Source organism: Oryx dammah, unplaced genomic scaffold (genome assembly GCF_014754425.2).
Source record: "Oryx dammah isolate SB20612 unplaced genomic scaffold, SCBI_Odam_1.1 HiC_scaffold_28, whole genome shotgun sequence".
NCBI classification, from domain to species: domain Eukaryota; kingdom Metazoa; phylum Chordata; class Mammalia; order Artiodactyla; family Bovidae; genus Oryx; species Oryx dammah.
Window position 1 is genome coordinate 113,004,929 of NW_024070212.1, and position 27,178 is coordinate 113,032,106.

At 52.7% G+C, this 27,178-nt stretch overlaps 1 protein-coding gene across 2 annotated transcripts in view; it reads left to right on the forward strand.

Annotated features, from left to right (window-relative positions):
* AGAP1 (ArfGAP with GTPase domain, ankyrin repeat and PH domain 1) overlaps positions 1-27,178 on the forward strand; it is a 576,216-nt gene that overhangs the window by 162,390 nt on the left and 386,648 nt on the right. Inside the window, exon 1 of one of the 2 annotated variants that reach the window (XM_040231822.1) lies at positions 1,016-1,101. The exons of the other annotated variant lie outside the window; for it this stretch is intronic. The gene's annotated coding sequence lies outside the window, so the exon portion shown is untranslated. Of the gene's footprint in view, positions 1-1,015; positions 1,102-27,178 lie in introns of those variants that run through there. 2 annotated transcript variants of the gene reach the window in all.

Sequence of the window (27,178 nt, forward strand, 5' to 3'; positions counted from 1 at the left end):
CCGGGCGCGCCCGCCCTCCCCGCCTCGCCCGGCGACCGGGCGCCGACCGGCGCGGCCCGGCGGCCCGCGGCGCGCTGGATGCGGCGGAGCCCTGGCGGGCGGTCGCGGCCCGGGGCGACATGTACCTGCTGGACGGCAGCGGCGAACCCGCGTCTCCGCCCGCGGACGCGATGCCGCGCGGGCCGCCCCCCCGGAAGACCGTCTACCGCATCTCCGTGACCATGGTCAGAAAGGAGCAACTGGGCGCGCCGGGCCCCGGCGGCCCCGACCCGCGTCCGACTTGGAGGCCCCGGCCCGCGTGCTCCCCGGACGCGCCCGGGCGGCTCGTGGAGGAGGCAGCGAGCGCTGAGGACTCGGAGGACCGGCGGCCGCCGCGCACCTGGGACTTCCGCACCTTCCGCACCCGCAGCACCGGGCAGCTGGAACTCGGGCGGCTCCGGCCTTGCGCACGCGGCCCGGAGCCCGAGGACCGGAGCGGCAGGCCCCGGGCCATGGAGGAGGAGGTGGAGGAGGGGTCGGGCTCGCCCGCGCCGGGCAGTCCGGACGTGGAGGGGGCCCGGGCCGCGCCCCTGCGGCGGAGCCTCAGCTTCAGGCACTGGAGCCGACCCGAAGCGCCGCGGGGTAGGACCCTGGGCCGCGGGAGGCGCTACAGCAGCTCCGGGAGCCTGGCCTGGGCCCCGGGCGGGGAGGAGGTGGCCGACCCCGGGGCCGCCGTGGAGCCCGCGGCCTCAGGGCAGCCCGCATCGGAGAAGCGCAACACCCTGGACGTGGGTGAAGTGCTCAGCAAGAACGACGCGCTCTCGGACCTGGAGCGCTGGGAGCGCAGCAAAAGCAAGAACCGCACGCTGGACAACAGCGACCTGCAGCGGCTGGAGCGCGCGCGGGCTGCGGCGGCGGCCGCGGGCCACGGCACGGCGTCGGAGCACCGGCTGCTGCGCTTCTTCAGCGGCATCTTCGCGCGCAAGGACTGCGCGCCCGGCGGCGGGCCCTCTCCGCGGAGCGGCGCCTCGCGGTCGCGCGGCTACTTCAGCAGCCTGCGGCGGGCCCCGGCCGACGCGCACTCGTCCAGCGCGGAGAGCATCGACGGGTCCCCTCGCAGAGGTGGGCAGCGGGGCTCGGGGAGGGGAGGGCCGGAGTGGGGTGGGGGTCTCCGCAGGCGGCCTGCCTGGTAGGTAGAACACGCCGGGGCTTGGTCAGGAGTGATCAGGGACCGACCCTCCCGGGTCACTGACGGCAGGTGGCCGTGCGGGGAGTGGACTCCGGTACTGCGGGTCTGGAAATTCTTGCCCCTGCTCCCGGCCGCGTATGCTGATGCCTCTCAGGGCCTGTCACTGAGGCCACTGTGAGCCTGTCTGCGGAGACATCACCTTGCCCAGCGGTGTCTTTCTCCCGCAGTTGCTGGCGCAGCCCTCTTTCTCCATAAGCTCGGGCTGCACTGCGTGCGTGCCGCCTGTGATACCTGTGGGCTGCCCCAGGGATCCCGGCTTGGTCCCTGAAGCCACCACGCAGGTGATGCTGCCTGGCCGGGAGAGGCGGCTTCCTCCCTGGTTAATTTCTTCCTCCCGCGTCCCAAGCTGGTCTCTGCAGCCGCCACCGTCTGCGAATGCTGCTGTGTGGCCTCGCTCACCTATTGCCCTGCTGGTTAAGAGGGTTCACTCCAGTGGTCAGAGCTGGGTCTCTGCCCACGGCCTCCCTGCCAAGTGGTGTCACGTGGTGAGAGCGCCTCCGTGCCCCGACTCTAATTCCTGGGAATGTATGCTAGCATTCAGGCAGGAAAACCACAGCCCCACAACCTATCCTGAAATCTCAGTTCTCTGTTCTGCCAGAGGGCTTGCAGAGAAGGTTCTGGAGGCAGATGTAATACTCTCTTGGAAGAACCAACTGACCTTCTGGTACTTGTTCGGGAGTCAGAATTCTCCAGAAACAGCAAAACTCTGCGTGCCTGGGCAGCACCCTAAAGGGAAGAGGCCAGGTGCAGGGGGATGGCTGGATTGTTGCACCCTTCTTCTCACGGGGGAGGGCTGTGAGCGATGTCTGAGAAGATTGGTCGGGTGCATTTTCCACCACAGAGAAATCGTTACTAATGTCCTTTCTGCTAATTACCAGACTCTGCTGCCGGTTGAGATGGAGGTGGGTGAAGCACTGTAGTGTGGATTTTTAATTAGAGGTTCTCAACTGCTAACTCACCACCCCTGGAGACAGTGTTCCTCCTTAGTGGACTTCACAGGTTAGCTGGCTGCCAAGCCCTATATTAAAACCAGCCGTCACGAAGAAACCACTGCCCTCACTGAAGTTCTTTTTAAGGTAAACTGACCACAGGTGATGTTCCCATCTGCTCTGGTTCATCCTCAGGTGACAGAAGATGTTTGGAACCAGGCAGTCAAATGTGCGGTGTGTTAAAATCTGAATTTTTTGATTAATGAGGGTATAGCAGTTCTCTGTAGTTATCTGTAGTTAACTTGCTGCACACACCTTTTGTTTTAACCTGCCCTGGAATTTTTTAGAAGACATGCATTTGACTCCCACCATTTTCCCATCCCTTCCCACATACCCTTAAAAATTTAAAAACAACGCAAGTTATTGCCCTCATTGAAAGCTGAGACCCTTGGTTTGTAATAAGCTACCGCTGCCGTCACTTGTGTTCGGGGGAAGTTCTGCTCTGCAAGCAGCTCTTCCTCTATGATAGCAGGCTTGCATCTTTGTTCTCACGGTCTTTGTAGAAAATAGTAATTAGCTGCCTGAGTTGCAGACAAGTACCCCTTCGGCGGGGGGAAGGCGGTGGGGGGCGTGGAGCTGGCCCACACACCGCTTAGGCAAGTGCTTCGTCGTGGCTATGCAGGCAAGTTAGAAGCTGGTCAAATGGATCGATAGTCGGTTTGGAGTAGTAAAGATGTGAAGTGTATCGGGAATTTTTTCTCTCTCTAGGGCAGTATATAAAATACAGTAAAAATTAAAATCACACTTGATTGCTTTATCCCTGTGGCCCTTCCTTCTCAGGGTGGAATTACTTTCATCTGAGAGTAACCCTCTAGCATTGTGGGTTGTGTGGGAAAACAAATGTTCGCGAACTAGATTAGAGGACACACAGTCAGAACTCTAGGGCCTTATTTCACAGTTCTAGGTAATCACAGAACTACTTCCTTCGCCTGTCTTTTGGCAAAAAGGCTTGGAGCGTTTAAGTGTCCTTAGGATTTTTGTAAGGCCTGTATCTAATTCCAAGGAAAAGGTGCAGCCCCACAGCTGTTTGCTCTTCTCATTTTATCATACTTGCTTCCTGTGGCGTAGATTACGCAACATTTAGGTGCTGTTTAAATGAGGTTTTGACTTTTGGGCAGAGCCCAGGTTCAGCCTTCCCTGTGAATGTCTGTAGCGCCTTAAACCACGGAGCCAGGTGGGTTTGCCAGATCTGGAAGATGAGGATTTCAGGAAGGTCAAGTGGTGTGTGTGGCAGAACACGGCTTGTGAGGTCGGGCAGCACCCTGTAATCAGACACTCTCAAAGTGCAGCAAAGCTGGGGATGTTCACGCTCAGCGTGATAAATATGCTTTGTCACTGAGAGGCTGCTAAACACTTGTGAGTCAGGCTTCCATCTTCAGACCTGTTTGGATATCAGAGTTACAGGTAAGCTGTTGCAGACCTGTGATGTGATGTGTTTGAAGAGGAGCAGTCACTAGCTTTAAATCTCAGCTACTTTGTGTCAGACTTTGACGGCCTTTCAAGTGTAAAGGGCCTTAGAGGAGATTTGTCGTGGGGGGCAAGTTTTCCTTTTGTTACACACTTTCAGCTGTTAATTTTTTAATTTAGCCATGCCATTTCTGACCAGGGATCAGACCCCTGCCCCCTGCATCGGAAGTGCAGCGTCTTAACCCCTGGACTGCCTAGGAAATCCCTCAGCTGTTAAGTTTTTGAACTGACTCTTGGAAAAGAACTTTAAAAGATTACCTGATTATTATGTAACTGGCCTCTTAGAGTTAATTTGCTTAGTCTTGGACCAGGTACCTTTGTAAGATGGTTAGAGTCTGATTTTAAGAATGCACACAGGTTCATCCATGACATTGCTATGGATTTCTTATAACCTTACTTCAAGGCTTTAGGGTTAAAGAGTTTTGAGTTTGAGCAAGCTCCAGGAGTTGGTGATGGATAGGGAAGCCTGGCATGCTGCAGTCCATGGGGTCCTCAAAGAGTCAGACACGACTGAGCAACTGAACTGAACTGAGGGTTAAAGATTAAAAGCTCCTACTGTTATGGGGTGATTTCTCATAGTTTTAATCCCTAATGGTTTTGTTCACTGAGGAGGCTCTTCCCCTTTCTCCCCAGTGATGTGTATCCTTCACCTCCCAGGGTTCCAGGGCTGTTGTCCTCAGATTTCTAGCTGTTAGGAAGCCCTGGAATGTTTCAGGGGCTTCCCTGGTGGCGCAGTGGTAAAGAACCTGCCTGTTAATGCAGGAACCACAGGAGATGCGGGTTCGCCACCCGGGTTGGGACAATCCCCTGGAGGAAGAAATGACAACCCGCTCCAGTATTCTTACCTGGAGAATCCCATGGGCAGAGGAGCCCGGCGGGCTACATACAGTCCATGGGGTTGAAAAGAATCAGAGATGACTGAGGACTGAACACGAACAGCAACAAAGAATGTTTCAGAGAGGCCTTATGTCAGACCAAGGGCTGGTTCCTGTTACTCGACATGGATGTAACGGGGCAGAGTCTGTTGACACCAGTATAATTTAATACAAAGGAAGCTCAAATGATGAATGATTCATGAGGCTGTAGGGTGTCACTCGCTGGCGCTGGCCTGGCCAGCCTGCAGATGCTCTTTGGGACCAGCTGTGGGCGGTGCCACGCCAGGGTCACACATGTTTTCTGCGTGCTCTGTTGCTGTCTGGGAGGATTGATTACAGCAATAAAGTGATTCATTGATAGACCGGACTGAGATTAGCTCTTTAAATTAGTCATTTACAACTGATTTTTGACAACACGTTTTTGATGAGTGGCTTTGCTGTTTAATTTTTGATTCTCTTTGATTTGCATCATTCAATTTGTGTAGGCAGAGAGACTGTTCTATAGTTGTTTTTTTTTTTTTAAACTTCAGTGAAGAGGTGAAGCAACAATGAAATGAAATGACTGAAATAACTTGATACATTTTTGGGATACCTTTTTAAAATTTATTTCTAATTGGAGGATAACTGCTTTCCAGCATTGTGTTGGTTTTTGCCGTACATCAGCCATGAATCAGCCATAGATATACACCTGTTCCCTCCCTCTTGAACCTCCCTCCTAGCCCGCTCCCCATCCCTTCCCTCTGGGTTGTTACAGAGCACCTGATTTGAGTTCCCTGTGTCAGAGAGCAAATTCCCACTGGCTACCTGTTTCAGTATGGTGATGTATATGTTTCCATGCTACACTTTGAAACTTGATTTGTTGCTGAGAAGGACATTCAGGGCTTTAAAGAGTGTCACTCGAAGTTTCTCGTTTGAGACATTTTGAACTGATTACATACTCAACGTTTTGGAATTCACTTTTTTTTTAAGTTAATGATTCCAGGTAGACATTTAGGAAAATCCCCATTGTTTTATTTATAAGGTTGACGACTTGTTTTCCTGGAGACGGAACAGCCCACCTGGGACGCAGAGCCTTGCTGGGCAGTGAGAGACGCTCTGTGTGCGCCGGAGGTTTGGACTGTGTCTTGCCATGATAATTTTCTCTAGTTGGAGCCCACTTTTCATCCTAGTCACCTGTCAGTGTCTCTCTTAAGCTCAACCTGGCCTTGGAATATCCTGTCCCCAAAGGAATGTTTGAAAGTGCCTCTGCTGAAGAATCCTCCAGTTTTAACATGAGCCCAGTGCAGCCATCTGGTTGGTTATACAGTTAAAAATGTTTGGAAGTATAAGACGCAACTATAAAGCACTGGTACCACTTTGATTTTTCGCTGTTTTCTTGTTGCATTAAGAGGCATTTGAGTTTCTGTCGTGTGCTCTGCAAGAGAGCTGGGGCTTCCTAGGGCACAGTTCCTGACTTCCAGGGTCCGTGGCCTGCTGGGGAAGATGGCGAATCCTGTGAAGCACAGCTTCATGGGTACTTTGGGGAAGATATGACTGCATTTCTCTGCACAGCAGACCTCCATTGGAGCACTGACCCTAACATGTTACCGTAAGGTCTGATTATCGAAAAGTGTGAAAAAGTGTTAGTCTTAGTCACTCAGTCGTGTCCAACTCTTTGCGACCCCGTGGACTCTGGCCCACCAGGCTGGTCTGTCCAGGGGATTCTCCAGGCATGAATACTGACTGGCGTGGGTTGCCATGCCCTTCTGCTGGGGATCTTCCCGACCCAGGGATCAAACCTGAATCTCCCACATTGCAGGCAGATTCTTTAGTGTCTAAACCCTAGTCCTAATGTGTCAGAAGGCCTAATATCCTGCCAGGTCTGATGCTCGGTGAGCCCGTTCTGGGTGTCCCATTCCTTCTCGTGATGCAGGATGAAGAGCACTGGACTTGGCACGTAGACTTATAATAAGTGTTTGTGGGAAGAACTGACGAAAGAACTGGAGGACACCAAAAAAGGGAGCAAATGTCCGTAAAGAGGGGGTGGAGTGAATGAAGGCCTCCCAGAGGCATAAAATGATTTGGGTCTTGTAGGATCAGTAGGAGGTTACCAGGTAGAAAAGAGGCGATTCTCGATCAGCAAGTTGGTTGAGATTTCTATAATTAATTCCTTAAAAAAGGAAGAAAAGATTCCTGTTTCCCTGATCTATATGACTAATGCTATTGTCAGGCATTGAAAAGAATGTTTTGGTTTCCAGGAGGTTTGTTTATTTATCCTTTTTTTCCTTTTTTGGCATGAGTTTTTTGTTTATGTTGGGAAATTGCTTTTAGGCTGTTGTTACGCTTTTTCTGTAATTATGTGAAAAATTATACTCATTTAAAATGGTGACCCTGTGAGTAAAATAATGAAAAAGAGGTTTTGTTTATTTAGGGCATCAATTGAGATAAAGTATGTGCGGCTGCAGTTATATCCCCAGGTGATGAACAGAATTGGTATTAAGGTCAACAGATTAGCACAAAGAAGGGCGATTATTGCCTTTGCATCATTTTGAGAGAAAGTGCCATCTGCCCAACATCGTTTCGATGTGGGTTTTGTTCAGCTCACATTAGAGTGTCGTATGGTGATGATACTTCCTTGTCTGTAGGTTACTGTCTGAGACAGTCTCTCTCTCTCATACGTTTCCACCGATCTTGGCTTTCGCATTTGTTCTCTTTTCTCTTGTTATTAATACTTTGCTTAAGACAAAACTGTATATGCTTGTAGAGTTTAAAAAGTGTTAGCACACATCTGTTGGTTTGCCTGGCTTTAATTCAAAGATTCGTCCTGACCTTTTGTTTTCTCATCTCTTCTCCTTGATTTCTTTTTTTTTTTTTTTTTGCTTTGGTTTTTCAGTTCTGACATCCCTCCTGGATCTGAAGGTTCAGAAAGCTTACAGAAGAAGTGAGCTTTGTGGACCAGAGTGTACCAGCTAGAGGCTTGGGAAGCAATTATTTGGCTTCTCCTTATCTGACCAATGAAGATAATTAGAAGAGGCACACTTCAGCTGGTGGGAGGGAAAGGAGAAAAGAGGGCCCCTTTCTTCCCATTCCTTATTGAGAGCTCTTCGCAAGTACTGAGTTTGCTTCTGGCACGATCGTCAGGTGCGAGGTTCTGCCTGACTCAGTCATTTAATCGACCTGTAGGGCCGCTCCCTTCACTCCACGGGCTGCGTTTGGGTGCCATCGGGATTCACGTTCATGCGCCGTGGACGTTCATCTGTTTGAGATGCTTGTCAAAGGGCATCTGGTGTTCCCTCTTGCCCCCTGTGCCTGTTATTGAAGGGCTGACACTTGAGGATTGCCACTAGCCTCTGATGCAGTTCCTGCCCTCTTGTCCTCAGACCAGAATTACCCAGATGCCGCTTGGTCAGTGGATGGACGTGGGGGATGGTGGGTGTTTATCCATCTAGGACCTTCCTGTTCCAATTGGCAAGGGCTTTTAAACAACGGAAAAGTCTGTCTGTGAGATATGTGTGACAGGATTTTACACCTGTAACCTGCTTTCCTGCAGCCCCAGTTCCTGGCCAGGTCACTGGTGGAGTGGTGGACCCAGCGAGGCAAGCTCTGTCTCAGTGGTGCCCACGGCTCAGCCATAGCTCCTGGACACTCAGATATCTCGTCCTTCTGGTTATTTAAGGTCCCAGACTAGAGTCCTAACCATACTTGACTCTGACCTCCCTTGCATTTAAAAGGAGATGGCCTAATCTGCTTTCCTGATCTGGTTCACGTAAGGCTCTGGAAGCCCAGTTCATTTAAAGACACTAGGGGATTTTTAATTTGGAAGGGAAACCCGGGAGCCTGGAGACTTGTCTCCCAGCTTTTGAGAAGCAGACGTAACACGGACCCAGGAGTCACTGGTGAGGGAGATGCATTAGGGAAAGGTTGACTCAGGTCTCGGAAGGCACAGACAAGCCATTCCTCACACTTGGAGTTGGCTGCCTCTTTACACGGGTTGTTCTCAGTCACCAGAGGCTTCCACACACAGCAGAGTCGGGATGTTGAAAGGGGGGCCGTGTTCATTGTCTCGGGGCTTGGAATTGGTGGTCTTGGGCTTGCCTGGTGGCTCAGATGGTAAAAAGTCTGCCTGCAATGTAGGAGAACCTGGGCTTGATCCCTGGGTTGGGAAGATCCCGTGGAGAAGGGCATGGCAACCCACTCTGTATTCTTGCCTGGAGAATCCCATGGACACAGAAGCCTGGAGGACTGCAGTCCAAAGCATCACAAAGAGTCGGACACAACTGAGCACAGCGGCAGCAATCTCGGACCGAGGGAAGTCTGCTCCCTCCACCCGCTCCCCCCCAAGGCCACTCCCACAGGTGGCAGCTGCCCCAGTGGCTTGGCTTTGCTTCCTGGACCCCTGTTGGGCCCTTGAGACCCCCCCATGATCCTGACGTCCTTTGTCCTTCTGGCTTCAAGGTGGTGGGTGCTGTCCCAGCCTCACCTTAATCTGATTCTGCTGTAGCCCATGCTGCTTTCTTTCTTTGCTTTCTGTTCGCGTTCTTGCCTTGAACTGATTTCGGGTCTGTGAGTTACACGATGAGGGTGGCAGGAAAGAATGTTCTGTTTATCGTGGGAGCTGTTGCCACACGGAGAAGGTGCAGCTTCTGGAGGCAGTGGAATCCGTGTGGTCTTGGCTGCAGACTTAGGCTCAAGGCGCCCTGAGAAGTCATTTCACTGCCCTGAGGTCCAGCTGCCTTGTTGATTTAAGTAGAGTCCCTGTGACTGATTCTCAGGAAGGCCAGTTGTCGTCGTTGTTCAGTCGCTCAGTTGTGTCTGACTCCTTGTGACCCCATGGGCTGCAGGACGCCAGGCTTCCCTGTCCTTCACCATCTCCCAGAGCGTGCTCAAACTCATGTCCATCAAGTCAGTGATGCCATCCAACCATCTGTCGTCCCCTTCTCCTTCTCAGGAAGGTCAGAATGAGTGTGAAAGAGAGTCCTAAACTGTGTGGCCCAGCAGCTTCGCTTTAGAATAATTGCTTGGTGTAGGTGGGTGTGGGTGTGTGGTGTGTGGTGTGTGTGTGCAAAAGCCCCCAGCGTAGAACATACCACATATGTGGATCTGCTTGGACTTGCGGTTGCTCTGACATGTAACTTTGCCCAGGTGGGGCGAATGCGTTCCCAGCACTACGAGTATGAACCCTCATATGTTGTTTCCGCTGCTTCATCCTGTGTCTTCTGACGACCTTCATTTTAGCTGCTGCTTTTTAAGTTGCTGGCTGTTGTGCCTTCGGTTTTCAAGTTGGGGGAGCAGAGTGGTCTTTTTTCCTTCTCCCCCCGTGCCCCACCCCCTTCATCTGTGTAACTGGAAGAGTTAGCTCCATCTGCAACACAGGGATTCGTGGCGTTCCTGCCACGAGCCAGACGTGTTTGTTTCCAAGAGCTGTTCCGAGCGCTGCGCCCTCACCCTGCCTCCCGCGACCCGAGGACTCCGGTGAGTATGAGGGACCTTCCGGAGTGGATCATTCACAGATGAGTTGGCATGAGACACTCTGGGAGACCTGTCGTGTCCCACCCAGATGCACCACGTGGCGTCTGGCAGAGGGTCTGATGGTGAGCTCGTTTTTCCCTGGGAGGCTGCTCTGCTGAGTTTGGTTTCCTTGTGTTCTCATGGAGTGCCAGTAGGCTCATTGTGAAGCCCTTTCAAGCTGGTCTCACCCCTGTGCGGCTTGTCGGCCCGGGACGGGGCTCCTGGCGCCCAGCGCCTGGTGTTTCTGTTTCTGGATGTGCGTCCGCGGGCACGTTCTGTGGCCTCTCTGTGCCTCGGTTCCCTGTGTTCCTGGAACCCCAGGCGGGAGATGAGGGTGAGAGGCAGCCGTGAGGGTGTGGGTGCTGCCCCGAGCTGCTGATTCCCTGGCCAGTAAGCGGGGCGAGTGGGGTGCTGCATATGTGAGAAGGTGCTGCATATGTGAGAAGTCGTACTTTCCTTTACAGTGAAAAAAAAGCACTGACTTTTTTTTTTTTTTCCTGAATGTATTTGCCTCTTTTATCGTTCTGAAATACACGTTTAAATTTTGGTTAATATTTAATATTTACTCTATTTACAATTCACACATTGTACACATATATAACATTTCATAAATCATAAAATAATACATTTGATATTTAGTATTTTAGTTTGTTAAAAATTTTAAATTCACGAGTACCTGACTCGGTAGGCCAGGAAGCTGTGATTGAGATTTCTACGTGCTGAGCCTTGAAGCTCACTTCTTCCCCCTGCATAGGGTGCTTGCCTGCTTGCAACACCTGAGGGAGGTTTGGACATCAGCCACCGACCGGCAGATTCAAAGGCCGCTTCCAAACTCTGGTTCAGAGGAAAGCCTTTTGCTTAACCTCCTTCCCTAATTCCCCGTCCACTCCATCCTGATGAATCTCATGACATTGTTACATATGGGGTTGCTTCTCAGACTTGCAGGTTAAAGGTCAGCTGGGTGGGGGCTGTAGGAGCCTCTGTCCAGGGAAGCCAGGAACGGGTGGACCCCAGCTCTGAGAGTGTCAGCCCAGCCCTGAAAGTGCGTGCCATTCTCAGCTGAAGAATCCAGGTGTGTGTGTGTGTTCTCTGCCACTCAGCCTTGTCTGACTCTCTGTGACCCCATGGATTGTAGCCAGCCAGGTTCCTCTGTCCATGGAATTCTCCAGGCAGGAATACTGGAGTGGGTTGCCACTTCCTCCTCCAGGGATCTTCCTGACCCAGGGATTGAACCTATGTCTCTTATGTCTTCTGCGTTGGCAGACAGAATCGGTACCAGCGTGGTACCTGGGAAGCCCATATAGTTGGTATTGAACAGATCTGCATTCCCGAGGCATGAGTTTTCCACACTGCGGGAGATTTTTGTGGCATTTTCCTTTTCTTCCGAGTCTTTAGAGTGTTAGCTATCTCTGGGAAGGAGATTAAGCCCTCAGGTTCCATCAGACCAAGTCATGCTTTCCGTGTAGGCTTCCTGGGCGGCAGATGTTAGCCAATACCTTTTATGTCCAGAAATTACCTCCAGTTGCCTCTGAAGCCTGACTTTTATTTGTAGCAGGTCTGCCTTTGGGGTGATAATATGATTTGTGCGTATAATGCCCGGTAAATCCTAGAAGGGTCCTTCACCTTAAATACCGGCTGACAATCCATTTCAGGTGAATTTCCAGACTTAGATGTTCCTGGTGCATGTCCCTTGCAACTTGCTAAAACTTGCAGACAAAAGCCCTTATACTGGTGACCAGCCTTTGAAAGGCGGCTTATTTGTTTTAGATGACCTGTCAGCTTTTCGATTCTTCCGTTTCCAAGATAAACAGGAATGCCCTCTTGCTTCACAGAACAGAGCCGGAGGTTTATCTGAGCAGACTTGAGGGAGGGCAGGATTTCAGCACCAAGCATCTGTCTTGAGGGAAAGCACCTACCCCCAGGAGTTTAGGCTCTGTCGTTGAAGACTCTTCCCTGGATTTCTCCTCTGGTCTCTGCCCTGGGACAGTCAGGTCTGGACTGTGCCCCGTCTTCAGGGCCTTTGGCCAGTTGAGGTGTCCGTGAGTGAGGTGTTAGGTCTCAGCATGCCTTTGGGGGGTCCTGGGTGTGGGGGGCGTGTTTTGCCTGTCCCAGCCACCATGTCCCTTTATTCCCCGGGTCTCGGGGTCAGGGAGGGCCCCACAGCTCAGTTGCCTTTCGCACTGCCAGCCGCTCTGCCCCATAACACACTTCTGGGTCCTCAGTGTGCCCTGCAGGTGCAGACCACGTTCAGAAGAAAGATCAGCGCCCACCACGCACACCCTGGGCCCTTTGAGAGTCTGTTGTGTCATTTCCAGTGAAACGAAATTTTGTCCTGCTTGTGCCCAGTGGCTTGTGCCTGTTACTGCCTGGACCGGGGTCTCCGCGGCTGAGATAGAAACTGTGGTCTATTTCAAGGGGCGGGGCTGTCCAGCAGAGCCCAGCGTCGTGCAGTGAAGGGACAGAGCTGCGGGCGCTTGGGACCACAAGGGGACCACGGGGCCATCCCCCATCTCCTGCCTGCCCGGGGAGCTCCTGCCACTAGACTCTGCTATCTTGAGGACCAGGCTGATTGTGCTTATTTTTAAACTGTCTTTGCTGTGTCACAATAAGGCAGTTAGCAGCCGCCACGCGTGCGTGACGTTTTCCAGGCTGGGCCGTCGGGAGCACTCTGCTTTTGTTGATTCATTGATTACTGCAACCACAGATCAGTAGGACCAATGGGTTATCAGTGGAGAGAGGTCTGTGGAGCTGTCTGTGGCGATGGACGGGGAGATCGGGAAGGGTGCCCGAGCCCCCATCAGTCAGGGGCCCCCAGGCTCCAGCTTAGCTGCTGCTCCGATGACCTTCCCTGCTGCACGGAGGTGGTCTGGGGCTTGGGGGCTGGAAGGCGCGTGCTGGGAAGACTTAGGCTGCTTTGTCCTCCCTGTCCCTGTGCAGCCCCTTGGGTGGCGGGGGCCGGAGGCTCTCGTCTTCTTAGGCTCTTAGACCCTGACACAGCATTGGGCGTCTTCATGAACAGGCAGGGTTTAGCGATGGCAGTGTCTCCGAGCAGCCCTGGGAACCGTACACTTGGGGACCACACCGAGAGGGTCAGGCAGAGCGTGTGCGGGTCTGTGAGCCGAGGGGATGGCATGGCGTGGGGCGGTGGTCTCTGCCCGGGGCAGAGCCCCGTGGTCTCAGGTCTTTGTTCTACTGCCCCCCTTTCTATTGTCATTTATTTCGAAGATGTAATTTCTCAGGGGCCTCAAGCTGTCAGTCCCTTAACAGGGATGTTCCCAACCTTGCCTCCTGCATCTCAGAGTTGAAAGTGTTAGTTGCTTAGTCCTGTCTGACTCTTCATGACCCCATGGACTGTAGCACGCCAGGCTCCTCTGTCCATGGGATTCTTCAGGCGAGAATACTGGAGTGGGTTGCCATTCCTTCTCTAGGGCATCTTCCCAAACCAAAACCCATCTTAAAAAGATCAAGGCGGTTTCCCTGGGTTCCCCTGTGATTTCTGGCTTTCGGGGCTGGGGTGGTGGTAGATCGGCGTGCGAGTGTGTGTGCCGTGTATGTGTGTGTTCACACCTGTGGAGTCTTGGCTGGCAGGGCTGAGGCCAATGCTGTCCGGGCAGGTGGGCCGTGAGCTGGGTCTTGAACCCTCGGCTGCCGGTGCACTCCAGCTGGCTGGTTTGCTTTCCAGGCTGTATTAAACACTTGGGAATGTTTTGTGGTGTTGGCAGTGGTTTTAAAATATTTCTTCTATTTACTATTTTTTCCCTGGCCTGCATTTATCTGATAGTAAATTTATCTAACAGCTGCATGTGTTTGATGAAAGTGTTGTTGTTCAGTCGCTAAGTCGTGTCTGACTCTTTGTGATCCCGTGGACTGCAGCATACCAGGCTTCCCTGTCCCATCACCATCTCCCAGAGTTTGCTCAATTGAGACGATGATGCCATCCAACCATCTCATCCTCTGTCGTCCCCTTCTCCTCCTGCCTTCAGTCTTTCCCAGCATCAGGGTCTTTTCCAATGAGTCAGTTCTTCTAATCAGGTGGCCAAAGTATTGGAGCTTCAACAACAGTCCTTCCAGTGAATATTCAGTGTTGATTTCCTTTAGGATTGACCGGTTTGATTTTCTTGCATCCAAGGGACTCTCCAAGAGTCTTCTCCAGCAACACAGTTTGAAAGCATCAATTCTTTGGTACTTTTATGGTTCAGTTCTCGCATCTGTAAATGACTACTGGAAAAACCGTAGCTTTGACTAGATGGACTTTTGTTGGCAAAGGGATGTCTCTGTGCTTTTTAATAATGAAAGTGAGACAGTAATAAGTGCATGGGTGCCTGGGCTCAATGCACTGGCTTCACTTTTACTGCTCAGAGGGCTTAAGTACAGATTTCTGAAACAAAGAACCCTGCAAAGTTAGAGCTACAGGGACTTTGACCCCTGCCCCACCCCACCCCTTTTAAAGGTGACAACACCTTCTTTTAAGTTAAAAAAGTCTAGTCAAAGCAACGGTTTTCCCAGTAGTCATGTATAGATGTGAGAGTTGGACTATAAAGAAAGCTGAGCACCAAAGAATTGATGCTTTTGAACTGTGGTGCTGGAGAAGACTTGAGAGTCCCTTGGACTGCAAGGAGATCCAACCAGTCCATCCTAAACGAGATCAGTCCTGAATATTCATTGGAAGGACTGATGCTGAAGCTGAAACTCCAATACTTTGGCCACCGGATGCGAAGAACTGACACACTGGAAGAGACCCTGATGCTAGGAAAGACTGAAGGCAGGAGGAGAGGGGACAACAGAGGATGAGATGGTTGGATGGCATCACCAACTCCATGGACATGAGTTTGAGCAAGCTCCAGGAGTTGGTGATGGACAGGGAAGCCTGGCATGCTGCAGTCCATGGGGTTGCAAAGAGTCGGAGATGATTAAGCAACTGAACTGAACATTCTTTTTAAAGGTATGGCCCAGGTGGGCTTCTGAGACTGTGGTGGCCACAGGCACCAATCCCTTCCTCCTATGCCCCTCCGCCCCACCTGCAGGCCTGGCTCTGTAGGTTACATTTAATTTCAGAGCTCCAATCGAACATTCGATGCTTTGCATTGGAAACGTTTCAGCATGTTTTAGTTTAAGAGAAAAAAAATGATAACCAGGAAGGGATACGGTTTATTCTTGTTTTTTTATTTTTAATTTTTTTGGCTGCACGACACGGCTTGTGGGATCCCTGTTCCCCAACCAGGGATCAAACTTGCGTCCCCTGCAGCGGAAGCTCAGAGCTGTCACCACTGGGCAGCCAGGGAAGTCCCAGGGCGCAGTTTATTCTTAGTCCCTGGATGGGCAGGGTGAACACTTGTAGTCTTTGCAGGCAGACTTGAGGCTGATGTGACCCTGTTGGCCTAGGAGTCGTGCTTGGGGGCAGCCAGATGCTGGAGCTCCTCAGAAAGGGACAAGGCCTCCACACGTGCTGGACCTGAGTCAGCTCAGGGTGGTTGCGTTGCTCTCGCTGGGATCTTTGGGTGAGGTTATTGTGTTTTTTTTCATCTGCTCATGGTTTTTTTTGCCCTGTCCAGTCCAGTGTGAGCATTGGTTTTGAGAAGTCCAAATCAATGGTTTTATTTTCAGAGTTCTAAATCCAGCCATGTAAACACTTGGGAGTCTGGGCCTGGGGTTTGGCAGGGGTTCGTGGCTATTTTAAAAATGCCAGGAGCCTTCTTGGAAGCCGCCCACTGCTGCGTGTTTTGTGATTGTGTTGTAAGCCGGGGTCTCAGAGCTCTCCAGTGAGAGCACCACAGCCCTGGGGTGGGGGCTGTTGACAGCAAGAGTCTGACTCTCTTCCCTCCAGAGTCTCTTTCTGAGGCACTGGGTGCTAGGTGCTGGGTGCCTCCTGTCCTGTGAGCCAGGCCAGTGTCTGCAGGGGGCTGGCGCTCATCAAGGGGGAGGGGAGAGCTGGGCCTTTTAAAGCCTGTGCTCGCCAGTGATGTTCTCCCAGGGGTGGGGAGTTTTACACATTTTCCATCGCTATAAGCAAAAGTAAATTTAGCACAGCTCCAAAGTCTGCTTACGGCCTCAGGTTAATCATCGGAGCTGTGCTAGCATCCAGGTGGGGCTTGTGCATCTGTGACTGGCTTCGGTTCACCTCCTTCTCCTCCACCCGCCCCTCCCCACAGGGCAACACTGGGTGTAAAATGATCAGGTTACCATTGTCCCTTGTGGATGTGACCACAGGAAGGTCACGTGCCAGCAAGCGCTGCAAAGTAAACTCCGGGAGAACCCTCAGTGAAGACTACCTGTTGTCATGGGTTCATCACATCAGCAGGAACCCCAAGGAGGGAGAGACACTGGGGGGGCCGCGGTTCATGCCCTGGGGACCTGCCTCTCCCTTCCTTCCTTCTCCTCTGACCTCACTGTGGCCCCCATCATGTGGGCCCTGCCCCCAGGGGGTGCAGCCCTGGCCACACATGGGAACGTGGCTGATGCCTTCTGGGTCCCTGGGAGGCAGGGCAGGGATGCAGAATTGAATTTCCTAGAAATAGGCAGTTATGTTGTGAAAACTTTCCAAGGGGTGAGCGCCATCGTAACAGTAGCTAATTAGCTAGATGCAAAGTAGAGGATGTCCACAATGAGGGAGACCCGGGTTCGATCCCTGGGTCGGGAAGATCCCCTGGAGAAGGAAATGGCAACCCACTCCAGTACTCTTGCCTGGACAATCCCATGGACAGAGGAGCCTGGTGGGCTACAGTCCATGGGGTTGCAAAGAGTCAGACACGATTGAGCGACTTCACTTCACTTAAGGTAGAGCCAGTTGCCACAAATCGTCACGGAATCTCCAGAGGATATAACTAAACAGAGTAAGCTCAGACACTGGAGGTTCATCGTGAGTTTGATCTCGCATGTCCACCGAAGAGGCTTCAGTCTGGGATGTTTCATGTATGTATAGCCCAGACCCGAGAGGGTTTCCTGGGAGGCACCCACCAGGTGTGGACATCTCCACCTGGGTGCGTCCCTGACCACACCTTGGCCTCTGGCCCCTTACCCGTTTTAGGGCCTTGCACCTCCAGCCAGACACCTGGCCTGCCCTTCCCCAGTCTGGTCCCTCAGAGGTCCTGGGAGAGTCTGTCTCTCGCGCGCGCGTGCACACAGGACTGTAGCCTGCCAGGCCTCTCTGCCCATGGGATTCTCCAGGCAAGAATACTGGAGTGGGTTGCCATTTCCTACTCCAGGGGAGTCTTCTAGACCCAGAGATCAAACTCGCGTCACTTGTGTCTCCTGCATTGGCCGGTGGATCCTTTGCCACTGGGAAGAATCTTTACCACCTGGGAAGCCCTCAGGTCCCAGGCTTAAATGCTAGCACATCCGGGCCCCTTGCTGACTGTCTCCCCTGGGGCAGCCTCTCCCTCTTTGTCCCCTGGTCCCCACAGCTCCTGCCCTGACAGCGTCACGGGCTGGCCTTACAAACCTGTGTGCTCATTGATCTTCTGCTCTAGCAGGCTGCTTCTAGAGGGTGGGGCCGGTTTGGAGTTGATCCTGCATGCTCCTTGGTGCCCTGTGGGCTCTTGAGATAAATGAACTAGCTTGGGCAGCTGGGTCAGGGACTGGCAGGGTGCTGTGGGCATAGGGGCACAGTTACCCGTGACTCAACGTGGGGTGTCAGAAAACGCTCCCCAGTTCTGGCCCGGTGGTGTCGGGGCCTTCCTGGTGGGGCTGTGCTGTGCTCTCCAGCCGTTGGGGGACGTCAGCTCCTCACCTGCAGGCTCTGGAAGGCAGGCAGCCCAGCCTCTGGGGCTGCGGGCGCTTGGCTCTCCCTTGGAGGAGGAGGGTGGGCTGCATACTGGGAGGACGGCGGTTGCAGGCTCCTGAGCGGGCTCCACACGGGGTTCAGGCACCCCAAGGAGGTGGGGAGGATGGGGATGTCGGAGCTGGGGCAGCTCTTGGAGTTGTCCAGGTTAGGCAGAGGGGCAAGGCTTTTCTAAGCCCATTACCCGTCCATGGTCAGCTGTGCAAGGGTCGAGTCCTTGAGCTAGGCCACTCTCTCTGGCCATTGCATCGGGGTCAGCCCATGGTCCGCCACCAACACACCCTACACCCTGACCCCGGGGCTGGAGGGAGGGCCATATCACCCTCCACGGTCGTGTGAAGGTGCAGTTGGAAACACTCGTGAAAAGGGCGTCTGAGTTGTACTTGGCATCGTGTAGGAGGACACAGATTAAATAGAGGAGTTCCCTGAGAGCTGATCTTAAATTAGCTTTTCCTCACGCGCAGAAAATCCTCTCTCTGCCAGAAACAATCTCCTTTCCTGTGAAGTTAGAAGCCGATCCTGTGAGCAGCTCCCTAGCAGGTGGGAGGTCATGGCTTTTCCATTTGGAAAGCGATGAAGTTTTGATGCCTGATAATTTTACAGAAGAATCAATGTTTTATAGAAAGCGACGGAAATCACGTCTGGTTTGAGAAGGCGACCATCCGCTTGGGTGTAAGTTTAGTGATGAAAAGGCCTGGAGAGCACCCTCCTGGGCATCTCCCGGGTCCCCGGGGCACCTGCCCTGGCTGCCTCGCTCGGCGGCTGCTCCAGCCCTTCCAGGAGCTGTCCAGCTGCACACCTGCCTTGTTTCTCTCCACACGGGACTCCTTCCCTCCGGGGCGGCCGTGCATTATCAGAAAGCAAACACAGCTCAGACCTAGAGGACAAGTTGCCAGGGGTAAGTCAGCGCCAGGACGGGTGGGGACTCAGATTTCCTTCTCCCAGTTTAACTGTCGAGACGTTGACATGGAGCCTCCGGGGCAGCCTGGTTTCTGCGGAGGCTTTGAGCTGTGATCGGTGGGGCGCTGGTGATGGGTGGGCTGATGGGCAGTCCCCCAGGGCTGGGGGCCGAATACATGGGCAGCTGCTGTCGGTCAGTTGTGTCGGACTCTTTGCGACCCCATGGCCTAGCCCGCCAGGCTCCTCCACCGAAGGGATTCTCCAGGCAAGAATACTGGAGTGGGTTGCTGTTTCCTTCTCCAGGGGATCTTCCTGACCCAGGGATCAAACGCAAGTCTCCTGCATCGCAGGCAGGTTCTTTACTGGCTGAGCCGCCAGGGGACATATAAAATCTCACGTCTGTTCTTTTACTCCCTCAATGGACCGTGTCATTTCACAACCATCTGAAAGGATCTCTGACAGTCATAGTGTGAGGACTAAGGAGTCCGCAAACAATGGGGACCGTCTCCCATGTTTCCTCCCTAATTCAGTGCTCAGATACTGAGGCTGACCTTCAGAGCCTTGCTCCTTTGCTACCGTGGTGACCACGTGGGTGAGTCCTCTTGTGCTCCTCTGGTTCTTAGAGGTGTAACCAGGAACCACTCCTTCACGAGGGAAGCCTCTCTTTTACCTTTCCTTACTGCAGAAAGAACCCCCATGCCCAGGGTAAAGAAGGAAAACAGGACCCGAATCAGTAGAAGCGTCCCCCTGCCTCTTCCTCCTCAGAGACATCGCCCGGCTGGCCTCACCGCAGTGGCCATCATCGTGGACCAGCTTCCTTGCTGTGGTTTCTGAGCTGTGGTTTATCGGCTCGCTTACTCGTGACCGGGTGCCCAAGCGTGGGCTGAGGGCGCCCGTCCCATGACCCGGTTTTGGTGTATTGCGCGTCAGCTGTCCTGGGGCTTTCCCATGCACAGGTCGCGTTTTGTGGGGGCGCAGTCTGCACTCGAGCCTCCATGGGGTTGCAGCCACGTCTGTGCTGTGGAAACCGGGAGGTGCAGTGGGGGCACCTTGCCGGGGCAAGAGATAGGAAGTACATGGCGCATCCCACAGGTGCACGCGTGTGTGCAGGACCGCTGGGCACCCAGCCTGGGAGCAGAGGAGCGGAGCAGGGTGAGGCTGTCTTCCCAGGATGCTCCTTGCAGGGCACCGAGGTGGAGTCTTGCAGAGATGCTGGGGGGTACCCATGATGTTGTGACCCTTGCCAGCCCTCTGTTGTGAGCTTCAGGATTTCATTCCTCTCTGTAACCACTGGCTGTTCTCAGAACAGAGGAGAGGAGGCCCAAGACGGTGCATGCGTGGGTGCGTGGCAGGGGTGGGTACCAGGACTAGCAGAGTGGGGGTGGGTGTGGCCCTGACCAGTGGGGAGGGACTTGGCACACTTGTTTTATCTTCCAATTTTTCATCCATTGCACATGACCAGTACCGGCCCTGGAAGGCAGTGACAGAGGGGCCCAGAGGTCAGGCAGGCCCTGGAGTGCTCGGCGGACACCCAGGTGTGACGGCGGAGCAGGCCTTCATCTCTGCACTCAGCAGCTCACGTCCTTGTCTCTTGGACAGGAGGCCCCAGGCCAAGCCCGCAGGGAGGAGGCCCAGATCCGTGGCTGTCAGCTGACTCAACAGACCTTCTGCAAGAACATGATTGGATTTGCTGGACATTACAGCCTCATGGGCAGTATTTATTTTAATCTTATAAAGCAGCCCCCGGAATTGGTAGGGGCAGCCTGAAATCACTACCCATTTCCTATGCAAGGGCGGCAGGCTTACTTGTGAGAGAAAGTCATGCACACTAACTTGAGGTGAGCCCCATTCCCACCCTGTAAAGACAACTATCCCAACTCTTTGTTTTAATTTGCTTTTTATCTATGTTAAGTCAGGGGTTATGGTAGCTGAAGGCCATTCTGTACCCATCACAAGGAACCCAGGTCTGTGAAACCTCCCTTTTGGCCAGTGCAAACCCATTAAGTTGGGAGAGGCTTGGCCTGCCCCATGCACCAGGGCACTGAGGATCTGCAAGGGAGGGAAGAATCTTTCCTTGAAGGGAAGATTCTAGGATGTGAGGCTGAAGGAACCAGGTGCAGGCTTCTTGTCTTCCAGGGTAAAGGATGGGGCCCCAAGAGACCAAATGCGTTGCTTCCTAGAAGCAGGAATTCCCAACTTCAGCTGGGGCAGTGCTGGTTACCGTCTCCTGTTTCAGATGCTTAGCCTCCTGGAGCAGCTCAGAAGGGGTTCACCACATCCATGCCCGTTCACCCGTGTCCCCTGCAGGCCCAGGTGGGAGCTGACTCTGTGCTGGTGATGGGCAGGCCACGGCCACAAACACACAGTGGGCTCTGTGCCTTTTGCTCCACTGTTGGGGGTGTGCAGTCCTGGATCCCACCGGCCACATGGCCTCCACACCTCTGCTGACCTTATGATTTTCTGGAGGGGCAGAATTCATGGGCTCCCTGGTGGCTCATTGGTAAAGAATTTGCCTGCAAATGCGGAAGACACAAGAAACTCAGGTTTAATCCCTGGGTTGGGAATATCCCCTGGAGAAGGAAATGGCAACTCACTCCAGTATTCTTGCCTGAAGAATCCCATGGACAGAGGAGCCTGGCAGGCTACAGTCCATGGGGTGGCAAAGAGTTGGACACAACAGAGTGTACATGCAGGAAAAGAGTTGTTTCTGCTTGCTCATTCTGTAATCATCTTCTGGATTGGATTGGATCTGTTAGCAATCCACCCCTTATTATAAACATTAGTTGCACCATGAATTAAACTATTTACAATTCTTTATGAATTTAAAACTGTCAAGACTCAATTATACCCAGCACAGGACAGACTGAAATGCAGCTTATGAACTGTAAACATCTAAGCCATCTCTGGGAAGAACCCCCGGAGGAGGAAATGGCAACCCACTCCAGTATTCTTGCCTGGAGAATCCCATGAACAGAGACGCCTGGCAGGCTACGGTTCATAGCATCTCAAAGAGTTGGACACAACTGAGCGACTTAACACACACACAAGATGTCTCTTTTTTCCCAGGGTTTATTTTAACCGGGAAAATTTTCTTGTTTCAGCTCTGTCTTAACTTTCACAAAGAAAGTGAAGGTTACCCACCAGCAGCATCTGAGCTGCACAGTAGAAGTTACTTTTTAATATATATGTCGACTCAGACTTTAATAAGGAGAACAGCGAACAGCTGCTTAGAAGTGCCAGGAGCCAGTGGCGGGAGGCTGTGTGTCCTTGACCTTGAGCTGGTGTCTTAGTGGTGGGACGGGGGCTCTGTGATCCTAGGGCCCTTGTCTCAGGATCCTAGTGTGGAGACAGTGTTACAGTTTCTCAGTTACTCATCACACCAACTATCGTTTGAAAATTCTTGTTACTCTTCCCACTTACAGAAGCAGTTACCCCAGGCTCAGCTGTAAGTCCCCGTGCAGTTCAGGTTGACCATCTCCTCTGTGCTAAGACCCTGGGTGGGTCTTTATCCAGCTCCCGTTGGCAGTGCTCCGGAGACAGGGAGGAGCCTGAAGGCAGCCTGAGCCCGGGGCTGGCTTGTGGGCCAGGCAGGAGGTGTTGGCGGCCTGAACTGCTGTGGGCATCTGATAAAGCCCGGAGCCCAGGCTCGTTAGGGAAGGAGAGATGGAAAAGGTTGGCCTAGGTGAGGTGTCTGAGATCCCAGACTCAGACCTGTGCCTCCCCGCCTCGGTGTCTTTCCTTCCTTTGGTAGGGGGAGGGTCCGGTGTCACTGCCAAGGCCTGGGGACATCAGGGGGGCTGAGCCAGGCGATCGGGGTCCCAGGAGGCCCCCTGCAGACGCCAGCAGTGTCTGGTTGGGGATCGCCTTGGTGTGTAAAACTGAAATATAAAATAGGAAGATTTCAGGGGGCAGCGGTTGGCTTAACAGGAAGAATGGGAGCTGACCTTTCATAACATTGTAGCTTGTCACCCTAAGATATGTTTAAAGTTGAATGCACTCTCCTGCTCTCCAAAGTTTTGTGACCGTTTTCAGCACTGGTGAAATGGGACCTCCACACACTCCGTGACTCTTCTTTCTGAAAATCCCTGGGGCATTTAGTGGCCAAATCCACTCCTAGAGCCATGAAATAAGCCTCCGAAGAGTGAACAGCTGCAGCCACGTTGCGTTCTGCCACCTTAAGGGTTCAGTTCAGTCGCTCAGTCGTGTCTGACTCTTTGAGACCCCATTGCAGCAGGCCAGTCTTCCTTGTCCATCACCATCTCCCAGAGTTTGCTCAAACTCATGTCCATCGAGTCAGTGATGCCATCCACCATTTCATCCTCTGTCGTCCCCTTCTCCTCCTGCCTTCAATCTTTCCCAGCATCAGGGTCTTTTCAAGTGAGTCAGTTCTTCACATCAGGTGGCCAAAGTATTGGAGCTTCTGCATCAGTCCTTCCAATGAATATAAAGGACTGATTTCCTTTAGGATGGACTGGTTGGATCTCCTTGAAGTCCAAGGGACTCCCAAGAGTCTTGTCCAACACCGCAGTTTGAAAGCATCCGTTCGACACTTAGCCTGCTTTATGGTAGGGAAGGAGTCAGCCATCCTCTGGGAAGTTAGAAGCCTGCACACACCCCTGGAGGTCATCTGGGCAGACAGCATTTGCCTTGGGGGCTCCTTAGGGAGAAGAGAAAAGGTCCTATCAAAGGCTGGTCGTGTGGAGAAGGATTCTGAGCCACATCAGGGCTCAGGGGAGAAAAGATGCTTTGGGACTGCGGACCCTCAGTCGTGTCCACGATGGTGGGATTGGGGGTGTCTGGGTGGCCTGGCAGGGGTCACGCTGCACTGAGAAGGGCCTTTGGAGTGGGGGTGGGACAGTGCCTGCTTCTGGTGCAGGAAGGGGGCTCTTGTCTAACACTTGGAATGGAATTGTCCAAGGAGACACGCTTGCTGACAAAGCAAGAGACTTCATAGGGAAGGGGCACCGGGAGGAGAGAGGAGCGTGAGGGGACGCAGGAGACCTGCTGCGCTGCGCGGCTCACGGTCTCAGGTTTTACGGCGATGGGATCAGTTTCCCAGTTCTCTTTGGCCAATCTTTCTTACTCAGAGTCCTTCCTGGGGGTGCACCTGTTGCTCAGTCAAGGTGGATGTCAGCAAGAAGGATTCTGGGAGGTAGTGAGACACATGGTGTCTCCTTTTGGTTTCCTCCAGTTCTTCTGGTTAGTGGTGACTTGTTAGTTCTGTGTGCCTTACGAGGACCTCCTGTTTGTAAAATAACTCGCCTGAACGGTCACTGCGGTGTCTGGCCAGGGCAGGCAGTTTCAGGCAGTGTGTTTCCCCTAACACTTCGAGGGTCTTTGAGGCCCCTGGAAGGCAACTTGAACTTCCAGGGAATCCCAGAACAAATCTGGTATCCCAGAGATTTATGGTCTATTCCGTTTATTATAGAGATTCAAGGATTTTCCAATAAGAAGTCAAATCATCCCTTGGAAAACTGTTGCCAGTGAGCTTCTGTTAAATCCTCCATTGGAGAGTCATCAGCGTATTAATGTATTAGCCAGCCTGCGGTGTGGCTCTTTCCTGCTGCAGCCGAAATGGATTTCTTATTTTATTAGGGACACGCATTTCCTCTCTCGGCTCAGAAAGGAGGCTGAGTGGAGCACTGGCGGAGACCAGGGTTCTCTGGAGCTGTGCTTTCTCTTCCCCTCTCTTGTTTCCCTTTATATTTTGGGATTCTGAATGCTTTAAGCTAAAAATAAATGCTCCCTCACTTTTCTGTTGCTAAAAAGAGTTAAACAAAAAATTCTTGGAAATTTAACGTTTCAGACAAACATCTCAATCCTGGAGATGATAGTGGGTTGTTTTTTAAAAGTCATCTGTGGTTTCAGAGTGTTTTTTTTTTTAACCCCTGAACATAATTTCAGATTTGTCTGCAACCTCTGGATCACCGGATCCAAATGGGATTGTAGGGAAAGGAGAGGATGAGGTGGTTGGATGGATATGAGTTTGAGCAAACTCTGGGAGATAATAAAGGACATGGAAGCCTGGCATGCTGCAGTCCATGGGCTCACAAAGAGTTGGACGCAACTGAAGAAGTTTTTATTATGGTTTTAGTCCCCCTACCAGATAGGCTACTAAGATTGTCCCTCCTAATTAATCATTTTCCCCAAGGTGTGTATTATGCCAGGCGGTTGTTATGTATGGTGCTCATTTTTAGCATGAAATGCACAAGAAGGAAATCCAGCCACAGCTTTGATGCTTCCTGTCTGAATGTCAGAGTGTAACCACTTGCTCCAGGCTCAGTGGAAATGGACGTAATGAAGGGGTAGTCTCCCTGGCAGATCTTAACTCAGGGTTCCTGGTTATTGGTGGAACCCAGAGATTAATACAGTCTGCAGCCGTCTTCATCCCCTGCAATAAATAAACTCCCAAGATTTTGGAAGAAATTGCTGGACAGGAAGTTGTGTGTTTTTTTTTTTTTTTTAGCGACTTTGCAAAATCCAACTGGTTTTAAGACTTTCGATCCACCAAGTCAAGTAAAGAGAATAGAAGAGTTGATGCTGTAGTAATATGAAATAGTCCAATAGTACCAAAGGGAAAAGGGGGTGGGTGGGCTTTCTGCCCAGTAGGAGGTGATTATTTGCTGGACGATTTCTCACCTGTGTTCCTAGCACTTAGGAATTAGTTGGTGAGGTCAAGATCCCTAAAGGGCAGCAAGTTGTTAATTGGGAATCCGTCCTTGCCCCTGCCCACCCACACCCTCTGTGTTCTCTTTGGTCCAAGGGGATTAAAAGTGGGGAACCTCTATGGCTTGGGTGCCTATTGTGTGTGTAGGGTATAAGGAGAGCCTTACATTTCCTGGTTAAAGGCGCCGTTCTTCATGTGAATAATCTTGGAAACAGACCAGGGCTGAGTCCCTCACTTAAGTGCTATTGAAAAGCAGGGATTGAAAGGAGTTTAGAGTCAGGATGAATTTTAAGAAAGTCCCAGGCAAGGGAAACAGCACAGTTCTCCTGGGAGCGGAAACAAACAGCTGAGCCGCTTTGTTGCTGGATCTGATTTGTGTCTGTTTCTGCTCCCTGCCCCCGCTGCTCTTAGGTCTGTCCTTCCCTGTGTGGGTATCGGCAGCCTTCCGTGGAGTCCAGAGTCTTGTCCCTTCTGAAGGAGGAGCCAGGATGGGGCTGGACGTGGCCCTGAAGGGGAGCTTCCTGAAGGAAAGCCCCCTCCGTCTTTGCTTTCCTCCAGTGGCCCAGAAAAGCCTCTGCCTGAAATAAGCCTGAGTCTTTGATGGCTGTATCTCCCTCAGAAGAACAGGGAGGGGACTTTGGGGTGTCTGGGGGGGTGCACGCTTAAGATGCCTTCCTGAACCCCTCGAGGTTGATCTGTGTGTGTCCTCTGGAGGGGGCTCGGGCTGTTTCAGCTCAGAGTGCACCTGAGCGTTTTGGGGGACAGGGTGCAGTGGGGGGCCCCCCCGCAGGGTCCAAGTCCTGCCTCTGCCAAGTGGATGGCGGCGGCTTTTGCTTCCAGCTGCAGGTTGTCTGAGCCCCTCCGTGGAAAGCTGTCTGCTTGCCCTCGCTGCACAGGTCAGCAGGCACCGCCAGGTGGACCCTGTTTCGCAGGGGACAAAGCCACGTTGATGCAGGTGCCACGCTGATGCAGGTGCCGTTGGGTGGGGGAAAACAGCAGCCCGTGGGAGGACAGAGGCCGGCTTGGAGGAGAAGGAAGCCAGCCCGGAGAAAAAGGGTTTTCTCCAGTGTTTGTATAATGACGACGTTCCTCCTGCATCAGGCATTCAGATTTCCTAAGAAGGCCTCAAGGCCACCTCCCTCAGAAGTAAGTGCAGAGTCTCGGGGCGCCAAGGGCAGCCGACCTCACTGAGGTGGTCGGGGCCCAGTGGTCCAGATGTGCGGCTCGCGGGCCTTTTGTTAAGGCGCCTGCTGTGGGTGGAGGCTGGCTGGAATCGGCAAGAGCCCCGCCCGGTGCCCTCGGGGCTCCCCCGGGCCAGGCGGCGCCAAAGCTGGCTCCCAGCAGTGTCCTTCTCCCAGGCACTGTGTGTGTAAACGCCTGTTACTCAGTGACCCACGTGGTCAGCAGTGTCAGGACCAAAACAGGAGTGAATCCAGTGTGGTGGTGTCAGTACGTCTGCCTCGGCCGTCTTCCAGGTCCAGACTTGGCACCCCCTTACTCTGTGTGTGTGTGTGTGTGTGTCTGTGTCTGTGTGTCTGTGTGTGTCTGTTTCTGTGTGTGTGTCTGTGTGTGTGTGTGTCTGTGTCTGTGTGTGTCTGTGTGTGTGTGTGTGTACACGTATATGTGTACTTTGTAAAAACGTCTTTTGAGACTATTTTTTCAGAGTAGCTTTAGGTTTACAATTAAACCGAGAGGGAAGAACAGAGCTTCCCTTACCCTTCCGCATCCTCCCGCCTTCCCATCGTCAGCATCACTCCCCAGAACGGTACCTCTCTACCAGGGCAGGAC